The sequence below is a fragment of the Arvicola amphibius genome, chromosome X (genome assembly GCF_903992535.2).
Source record: "Arvicola amphibius chromosome X, mArvAmp1.2, whole genome shotgun sequence".
In the NCBI taxonomy this organism is placed as follows: domain Eukaryota; kingdom Metazoa; phylum Chordata; class Mammalia; order Rodentia; family Cricetidae; genus Arvicola; species Arvicola amphibius.
The window spans coordinates 8392078-8402741 of record NC_052065.1 but is presented as its reverse complement, the minus strand read 5'-3'; the positions used below and the strand labels follow the sequence as shown (position 1 = coordinate 8402741).

At 43.6% G+C, this 10664-nt stretch overlaps 1 pseudogene; it reads right to left on the bottom strand.

The window, feature by feature from the left end:
* Positions 1-6595: 6595 nt before the first annotated feature.
* On the bottom strand, positions 6596-8104 carry LOC119805376 (annotated as a pseudogene).
* Between the last annotated feature and the right edge of the window lie 2560 nt (positions 8105-10664).

The following is a 10664-nucleotide window of genomic DNA, read 5'->3' as shown; positions in this document are numbered from 1 at the left end:
TGGTGTTGTTTACGGAATCTCCTATGTCTATGATCATATATTGGAAAATAGGGATAGTTTGATTTCCTTCCTCTCTCCCTCCCTTCCTTTATTTTCCTTTCAATGATCCTTATGTAGCTCAGGCTGGCTCAGAACTCACTATGTAGCCAAGGATGACATTGAACTTTGATTTGCCTGCCCCGATCACTTGAGACTGGGATTATACGTGTGGTGCCATCATCATTGGTTTAAATGTGAGGCTAGGGATAAAAGCCAGGGCCCTGTTTATGCTAGGTGTGTTAGTTACTGTTCTAATTGCTGTGAAGAAACACCGTGAGACTGACTAAATGAGAAAAATGGAAAGCAGCTCCACTAAGATCAGGAGTGAGAAAACGAGCCTTGTCACCATGACCAAGGCATTTAGTATAATATTTGCTATAGGGCTTATCACATGGGACCTTTATTAGGTTGAGGTATATTCCTTCAAGGACTTTATCATGAAAGGATGTCAGACTTTAACAAAGGCCTTCACTGCCTTTATGAAATAAATTATCATGTGACGTCTGTCCTTCAGTCTATTAATGTGGTGCATTATAATATTGATTTGTGCAGGCTGAAGCATCTTTGCATCCCTGGAATGAAATCAGATTGATCATGATAGTGATCTTTTTGATTTGTATTTGAATTTAGTTGTGTATTATTGAGAAAATTTACATCCATATTCATCAGAGCAATTGGCCTTTAATTTTCTTTTTCTGTTGTTTCCTGTCTGGTTTTGGTAGGAACGTGATGCTGGCTTGTCAAGCGGATTTGGCTCTGTTCCTTCCCTCTCTGTTTTATGAAATAGTCTGAGGAACATTAACATTAGTTCTTCTTTAAAGGTCTGGTAGAATTCAGCTGTGACTCCATCTGGGCCTGGGCTTTTCAAAAATGTCATTTATATTTTAACTTGAAAAGTAAAGAGCCATTCCAAACCTCACATCCTACCCAGAGAACATCTTCCCAGACATCCTGAAGTTTAAAAAAAACCTTCTTTTTGAAAGGTAAGACATGCTAGGCTTAGCACTTTACAGACTTATAGTGTGGCTTTATCCTATGGCAATCTGTGGGTTTCTTTACCGGCTTTTGAGGGCATGGTCTCACTTTGTAGCCCTGGATGACCTGAAACTCATAGAGATTTGCTTGCCTCTGTCTCCAGAATGTTGGAGTTAAAGTTGTGTGCTGCCATGCCTCCTGGTCTATCTATCTGTCCATCCATCCATCCATCCATCCATCCATCCATCCATCCATCCATCCATCTATCTATCTATCTATCTATCTATCTATCTATCTAGCTATCTATCTATCTATCTATCTATCATCTATCTATCTTATTCCTTCTGGAACTCACTTTGTAGACCAGGCTGGCCTCGAACTCAGAGAGATCCACCTGTTTTCTGCCTTATCCCCAACCATCCACTTCTCCTCCTCTGTTTCGCTTCAGATATGGGCAGGCCTCCCATGGGTATCAACCAACCATGATATATCAAGTCGTAGTCAGGCTAGTCCACCTCATTTTTTATTAAGACTAGAAGAGGCAATCCAGTAACGAGGAAAGGGTCCCAAAAGTAGGCAAAAGAGTCAGAGACAGACCCTGCTCCCACTGTTAGGAGTCCCACAAGAAGACCAAGTTACAAAACTATTTAACATATATGCAGGAGGCATGGGTCAGTCCCATGTAGGCTCCTTGATTGTTGCTCCAGTCTCTATGAGCCCCTATGACTTGTGGTGTCCTTGCCATCACTGGATCCTACAATCCTTCCTCCCTCTCTTGGGCAGGATTCCCTGAGCTCCACCTAATGTTTGGCTGTGGGTCTCTGCCTCTGCTTCCATCAGTTGCTGGGTGAAGCCCCTCTGATGACAGTTGGCTAGGCACCAATCTATGAGTATAGCAGGATATCATTAGGAATCATTTCATTGCCTATTTTTTCAGTCGTGTTTGGTTCTATCCTAGGTCTCTGGTTATCCAGTCTCTGGCCTGCCCTCAGGGATGGGCTCCTTCTCATGGTGTGGGTCTCAAGCTGGACAGTCATTGGTTAGTCATTCTCACAATCTCTGTGCCCTCTTTACTCCAACACGTCTTGTAGGCAAGGCAGGTTGTATGTTGAAGGTTTTGTGGCTGGGTTGGTGTTCCAATTCCTCCACTGGAAGTCTTGCTTGGTTACAGGAAATGGTACGTTCAGGCTTCGTATCCCCCATTGCTAGGAGTCTTATCTAGGGTCACCGTGATAGATTCCTGGGAGTTTCCACTGCACTAGATTTTGAAGCTCATCCCAGAAATGCCTCTGATTCCAGTGGTCTCTCCCAGTACTCTCTCCCTCTATCCTCCCTGCAATTCGATCCCTTCTGTTCCCATTCCCGGGGACACCACCCCCAATTTCAGACCCATCCCCCAGTACCAGGTCTATTCTGTTTCCCCTTCACAGTGAGATTTATGCGTGCCCCCTTGAGCCCTCCTTGTTACTTAGCTTCTCTGGGTCTGTGGACTGTAGGCTGGTTATCCTTTGCTTTATGTCTAATATCCACTTATGAGTGAGTACATACTGTGTTTGCCTTTCTGGGTCTGGGTTACTTCACCCAGAATGGTCTTTTCTAGTTCTACCCATTTGCCAGCAACTTTCATCACACATTTTGTTTTGTAATTCTTTTTTAAATTCATCTATTTATTTTACAACCTGACTGAATCCTCTCCAAGTCCTCCCCTTCCAGTGCCTCTCCCCCGTTTTCCCCTACAACCTTCCATGTTCTTCTCTTCCATCTCCATCTAAAAAAGGTTGTCTCCCATGAGTACCACTAAAACATGGCCTATCAACTTGCAGTAAGACTAAGCATTTCCCATGTATTAAGGCTGGGTCAAGGCAATCCAGTATGAGTAATAGGGTCCCAAAAGCCAGTAAAAGAGTTGGAGACAAGCCCTGCTCCCACTGTTAGGAGTCCTACAAGAAGACCAAGCCACACAACTGTCACATATATGCAGAGTACTAGGTCAGTCCTATGCAGGCTCCTTGGTTGTCAGTTCAGTCTCTGCGAGCCCTTATGAGCCCAGGTTAGTTGATTGTGTGAGCTTTCCCATGGTGTCCTCGACACCACTGGCTCATACATTCCTTTTTCCTCCTTCTCCTCCACAAGATTCTGAAACTCTGCCTAATGTTTGGTTGTGGGTCTCTGTATCTACCTCCATCAGTTGCTGGATGATGGCCCTCTGATGGTAATTGGCATAGGCACCAATTTAGTCACAGGAGATGGCTACTTAGCCGTTATTGTTAGAAGTCTAAGCTAGGGTCCCCCCATAGACTTCTGGGAGATTCCTCTGTGCCAGGCCTCATAATTCCTGACCTCATAATGCCCCCCTCCAGCAGTCTCCCTTAGCACTCACCCCCTCCGTGCCCCCAACCTGATCGCTCATGTTCCCATCCCCACCTGCTTCAGTCCACTCATCAAATCTCTTCCATTTCCCCTTCCCAGGGAGATCTGGGTGTCCCCCCATGAACTCTTCTTGGTACCTAGTCAATCTGGGCCAATGGATTGTAGTATAGTGATCCTTTACTTTACAGCTAATATTCACTTATGAGTTCGTACACACCATGTTTGTCTTTATTGGTCTGAATTACCTCACTCAGGCTCAGGATGATATTTTATAGTTCAACCCATTTGCCTTCGTATTTCTTGGTGACCTCATTTATAACAGCTGAGTAGTACTCCATTGTGTAAATGTACCACATTTTCTTTATCCATTCCTCAGGAGAGGGACATTTAGACTGTTTCCAAGTTCTGGCTATTACAAATAAAGCTGATATGAACATAGTTGAGCAAGTATCCTTTTGGTATGATTGAGTATCCTTTGGGTATATGCCCAAGAGTGGTATTGCTGGGTCTTGAGGTAGCTTGATTCCCAGTTTTCTGAGGAATCGCCACACTGATTTCCAAAGTGTCTGTATAAGTTTGCACTCCCACCAGCAGTGGAAGAGTGTTCCCCTTGCTCCACATCTTCTCCAGCATGAGCTGTTGCTTATATTTTTGATCTTATCCATTCTGACAGGTGTAAGATGATACCTCAGAGTCATTTTGATTTGCATTTTCCTGATGGCTAAGGATGTTGAACATCTATTTCAAGTCTTTCTTGGCTATTTGAGATCCTTCTGTTGGGAATTCTCTGTTTAGATTTGTACCCCATTTTTTATTGGTTGTAAATGTTTATTTTCATTTAGGGGGGTTGGTTACAAATTGGCATTGGTCATGGTCAATCTCTTTCTAAAAGAAGAATGGAGATATGATTGGATAAAAGGGTTGAACCCCATTTTTTGATTTTTATTGAGTTCTACATTTTTCTCTGCTCCCCTCCCTGCCTCTTCCCTCTCCCCTTCAACCCTCCCTCATGGTCCCCATGCTCCCAATATTCTCAGGAGATCTTGTCTTTTTCTACTCCCTATGCAGATTAGATCCATGTACGTCTCTCTTAGTGTCCTCATTGTTGTCTAAATTCTTTGTGATTGTGATTTGTAGGATGGTTTTCTTTGCTTTATGTTTAAAAACCACCTATGAGTGAGTACATGTGATAACTGTCTTTCTGTGTCTGGGTTGCTGCACTCAAAATAATATTTTCTAGTTCCATCCATTTTCCTGCAAAATTCAAGATGTCATTATTTTTTTCTGCTGTGTAGTACTCCATTGTGTAAATGTATCACATTTTCCTTATCCATTCTTCGGTTGAGGGCATTTAGGTTGTTTCCAGGTTCTGGCTATGACAAACTGCTGCTATGAACATGGTCGAGCACAGACACTGAGAGAAACAATTATAAATGGGACCTCCTGAAACTGAGAAGCTTCTGTAAAGCAAAGGACATGGTCAACAAGACAAAACGACAGCCTACAGAAGGGGAAAAAAATCTTCACTAACCCCACATCAGATAGAGGTCTGATTTCCAAAATATACAAAGAACTCAAGAAACTGGTCATCAAAAGAACACATACTTCAATAAAAAATGGAGTACAGACCTAAACAGAGAACTCTCAACAGAGGAATCTAAAATGGCTGAAAGACACTTAAGGAAAGGTTCAACATCCTTAGTCATCAGAGAAATGCAAATCAAAACAACTCTGAGATTCCATCTTACACCTGTAAGAATGGCCAAGATCAAAAACACTGATGACAACTTATGCTGGAGAGGTTGTGGGGTAAAGGGAACACTCCTCCATTGCTGGTGGGATGCAAGCTGGTACAGCTCCTTTGGATGTCAGTGTGGATTTCTCAGAAAATTAGGAAACAACTTTCCTCAAGACCCAGTAATACCACTTTTGGGTATATATCCAAAGGATGCTTAATCGTATCACAAAGACATGTGCACCCCCATTTTTTAATTGGATTATTTGGTTTATTGCTATCTAGTTTCTTGAGTTCTTTATGTATTTTGGAAATCAGCCCTTTGTCAGATTGGTTGGTGAAGATCTCTTTCCATTCTGTGGGCTGCCATCTTGTCCTATTGGTGGTATCCCTTGTCTTACAGGAGCTTTTCTTTTTATTCTTTCTTTCTTTCCTCTCTCTCTCTCTCTCTCTCTCTCTCTCTCTCTCTCTCTTTCTCTCTCTCTCTCTCTCTCTCTCTCTCTCTCTCTCTCTTTCTTTCTTTTTCTTTTGACGGGTTTCTGTCTGTAGCTTTAGAGCCTGTCCTGGCATTTATTCTGTAGACCAGGCTGGCCTTGAATTCACAGAGATCTGCCTGCTTCCGCCTCCCAAAGTACTGGGATTAAAGGTGTGCACCACCACTGCCTGGCTTACAGAAACGTTTCAATTTCATGAAGTCCCAATTATTAATTGTTGATTTTTTAAAAACAATGGAATTTTATTTTGATGAAAAACTCGAGTTTAACAATCATTTAGTAAATGAAGAGCAAACAGTTTATTTTCTTATCCCATAACTCTTAAGAAAAAAATTAGTAAATAAATATTTGAACTGATTAAGGGCAAGGCAGACTGGACAGTAAAACATCTCCTGACGTTCACCCTTCCTGCACATGACTCACTGTAAAGGAGTTCAGGGCTCTGGAGATGAGTGAGCCGACATTAGGAGCGTCAGCAGATAAATATGTTTTTGCTTCTTGTGGGCCAACTACCCATACTGTACTGAGGAACACTCTGATAGAAGCGCTTGTGTTATACTTTGCACCACCACTGTAACACGGCTTCAACAGCTCCATTTAACCACTGTCTATAAAGTGCAACTCTTAATATTCTTCATTTTATCTGGGGCATGATGAGTATCAATCTACAGTGAAAGTACCCCAGCTGCCAATTCCCACGACTTCCGAGAAGACCGAGCTGTGTGAGAAAGGACTGTCTCCGTACAAAGAGCCAATTCCACAAACCTACTGGTAAACAAATACATTTATAGAACTGGAACCAGGATGCTAAAGTTGTACTCATTAAAAAACCATTCAGCTGCCTTTGGTCTTTAAAAAAGCCTGCACTGCAGTATCCTAAACACGTGCATCTCACAATGAAGAAAAGTGGCCTCGCAGTGCAGAATGAGGAGTACGACGTCACTGTGAAGAGTAGCATGCTATGGTTTCAGGAACAGCAGCATCACAGCATTTGATTCTGTGCATCAGGATCGAGGTCACTAATGCCCGAGGTGGGGTGGCTGGGGAGGATATCCAGAGCTCATCCACCTGTGGAGTGGGGTGCATGACTACCCAGCTCATCCACCTGTGGAGTAGGGTGCATGATTACCAGCTGGTCCTGGGGAATGTCTGCGGCAGCCGCCGCCAGGTTTGTGATAGATTTTTTTTTTTTTCGAGACAGGGTTTCCCTGTAGTTTCTAGAGCCTGTCCTGGAACTAGCTCTTGGAACTAGCTCTTGTAGACCAGGCTGGCCTCGAACTCAGAGATCCCGCCTGCCTCTGCCTCCCGAGTGCTGGGATTAAAGGCGTGCGCCACCACCGTCCGGTTGATAGATTTACTCTTTACACACTGAAAGTCTACATGCCGACTCTTTCCTTCCTCCTTCTCCCAGGACATTCGAATAAAGGGTCTTTGGACATAGTTGTAAATGACTTCTGGGCGACCTCCTGGCCTTTTCTTTACTTTTTCTTTGTAGGTAGGATAGCCTTCTATTCCCAATCTAATCTTCTTAAGACCCCTCTCCTTCAAAACTGACTTGGCCACATCTCTGTTTTCAATGTACTTGAAAAATCTATATAATTTTGTGCTATAGATAATTTGTGAATATTCCTCTCCCATCTGTGGTGGATACTCCTCATCCCAATCAACTACATCGTCATCCGTAAGCACCACTATATGGCACTCTCGTTCCCCACTCTGGGAGAGGGAGTATCATTTCTTCCAGATAAAATTCAAATTGTCTACGAGCACCATCATTTGATAACTCATGCGGAAGGGCACTGAGATCTCTACATTTAATTGTACTGTATTCAAAAGAGACACAAAGGTAACCGCATGCTTCTCTCAGCTCAGGAATAGATATGCCATCGGGACAGCGGGTGATTCCTGTCTTATAGGAATCCAAAATAGCTCGAAACACAGTAGAACCGATTCCTTCTGCCACCTCATACTCTCCCTTTTCATTGGGACGTGTGAAATTATGTTCTCGGCCAGATCCAAGCATCCTGCCCAACATTGTATCTGGCTGTACGGTGAAAATGGCCAGGTCCACGACAAATCTGGTGTTATCTACTATCAGTATCACTCGCTCAGATGTCCTCACGCTCCGCGCGCCTTCTTTTGCGTTCTCATACACAAACACCATCTCCCCGGATGTCGTACAGCTACCATCTGAGCTCGACTGACTGCTCTTTCTGCTGCTGCTCCCAGCACTGCTCATGGAGCCATTCGGGGACGCTCTTTGAGGACGAGGACTGCTTGGACGAGATGAACTATGACCTTTTTCTCGTTCAACATGGTGCTGTCATGTTGGTGAAGTCACATTTTGAATACAAGGAGTAAACTGAGACTCTGCTCGCTCATGAGATGACCGAGATGACCTTCGTCTATCTCTTGATCGTCCGTGTCCCACACTAGCACCAGGCGGACTCATTTTAGCGTGGTCGACTCCTCCCTTAGCAACACATGAGGCAGTGTTCCATTTTCTTCTCCCTCATAGAGGTCCAGCCTGCTCAGCTAAACCGCCCTATTGTGATGCGCCCTCTTCAGGTTGTAGCCCAAAGATGACAGGAAAGGGGCGGGGCACGGGGTTACTCTGCCCTGCTGGCCCCTGAGACTTCCACTGAGGGTGGAGGAGAAGGGCTCTTCCTCTGCCTACTCAATCGGATCCCTCCGGTGCTAGGTGTGAGGCATCCGCTCCACCAGCTGCGCTGACCAGAGCTGCCCCGGCAGGTTGCAGGCCGGCTCCTTAATTGTTGATCTTAGTGTCTGTGCTATTGGTGTTCTTTCAGAAAGTTGTCTCCTGTGCCAATGTGTTTGAGATTATTTCACTTTATCTTCTGTCAGGCTCAGTGTATTTGGATTAATGGGTCTTTGACCCACTTGAACTTGAGTTTTGTGCAGGGTGATAAATATGGATCAATTTGCATTCTTCTATATGTTGACATTCAGTTAGACTATTCTTTGGTTGAGAGACATCTAGGTTGTTTTCAGGTTCTGGCTACTACGAATAATGCTGCTATGAATATAGTTGAAAGGACACAGTAAATAAGGCAAAATGACAGCCTACAGAATGGGAAAAGATCTTCACCAACCCCACATCAGACAGAGGGTTGATCTCCAAAATATATAAAGAACTCAAGAAATTAGATATCAAGATATCAAATAATCCAATTCAAAAATGAGTACAAATCTAGACAGAGAATTCTCAACAGAAAAATCTCAAAAGGCCGAAAGACATTTAAGGAATTGTTCAATATCCTCAGTCATCAGGGAAATACAAATCAAAATGACTGATATACCATCTTACACCTGAGAGAATGGCTAAGATAAAAAACATTGATGCCAGCCTATTTTGGAGAGAATGTGGAGTAAGGGGATGTAGAGTAAGTGCAAACTTGTACAGCCACTTTGGAAATCATTATGGCAGTTTCTCAGAACATTGGGACTCAATCTACCTCAAGACCCATTGATCCTCTTGCATATACCCAAAGGATGCTCAGTCATAACCCAGCTCCTATCATTTTTATGTTCAGTCTTTTCATGGTGTCCCAGATTTCCTGGATGTTTTGTGTCAGGAACTTTTTAGATTTAACATTTTCTTTGAGTGATGAATCTATTTTCTCTAGCGTGTCTTCAATGCCTGAGATTCTCTCTCTCTCTCTCTCTCTCTCTCTCTCTCTCTCTCTCTCTCTCTCTCTCTCTCCAATTTTTTATTAGATTTTTTTTTAAAAAAAAACAATCCAAATTCCCACTCCCTCCCCTCCTCCCATTCCCTCCACAACCCTCCCACCCCACCCCCTCCAATCCTAAGAGAGGGCAAGGCACCTTGCCCTGTGGAAGGTCCAAGGCCCTCCCCACTACATCTAGGCTGAGCAAGGTATCCATCCAAAGAGAATAGGATCCTAAAATGCCAGTACACGCAGTAGAGACAAATCCCAGTGCCACTGCCAGTGGCCCGAGATTCTCTCTTCCATTTCTTGTATTGTTGGTGATGCTTGCTTCTGCAGTTCCTGTTCGCTTACCCAGATTTTCCATTTCTAGCATTCCCTCAGTTTGTGTTTTCTTTATTGTTTCCATTTCCATTGTCAGGTCTTGAACAGTTTCCTTTATCTGTTTGTTTTTTTTCCCTTGGTTTTCTTTTTTTTTCATGGTTTATTTTTTTCCCTTGGTTTTCTTTTAGGGATTTATTAATTTCCTCCCTCTTTCGTTTGCCTTTTCCTCAGTCTTTAAGAGATTTGTTCATATCCTCTTTAAGGATCTCTGTTATCTTCTTTTTTTTAAAATATTTTTTATTTATTTATTATGTATACAATATTCTGTTTGTATGTATGCCTGAAGGCCAGAAGAGGGCACCAGACCTCATTACAGATGGTTGTGAGCCACCATGTGGTTGCTGGGAATTGAACTCAGGACCTTTGGAAGAGCAGGCAATGCTCTTAACCACTGAGCCATCTCTCCAGCCCCCTCTGTTATCTTCATAACAGAATTTTGAAGGTCATTTTCTTGAGCTCCAGCTGTGTTGGATTGTTCAGGTCTTGTTGCTGTAGGGTAGCTGGGCTCTGGTGGTGCCATATTGCCTTTTCTGTTATTGATTGTGTTCTTGCACGGGTGTATAGATATCAGAATTTGGGATGATTATAGATCTAGGTGTTGATTCCTGCATTTTTTTGGTTGGATGGGTGTTTTGTTCCTTGATTTCTCTTTCCTCTCTGGTTTCCTGGCCTAATTGGCCAAGAGTTCTGGTGACTAGCATGTCTTTGGGCTCAGTAGGGAAACCCCTCTGTTTTGAGGGGGATTAGGGGGTTCCTCGATCAGGCTTGGGCTTTGCTGAACCTGAAGTCCTCTTCTGAAGCTGTAGACCAGGATATGGAGACCAGAAAGAGGATGCAGACTGGGGCCTCTAGATTAGGTCTTGCCTCTGCAGTCCCTAGGTCTAACCTGGCCTCCAGGACAGCTGCCAGTGCTGGGGTCCCCAGATCCATCCTCTGCTCCAGTAAGACTGAATTTTTCTGAAGTCATAGACCTGGGGT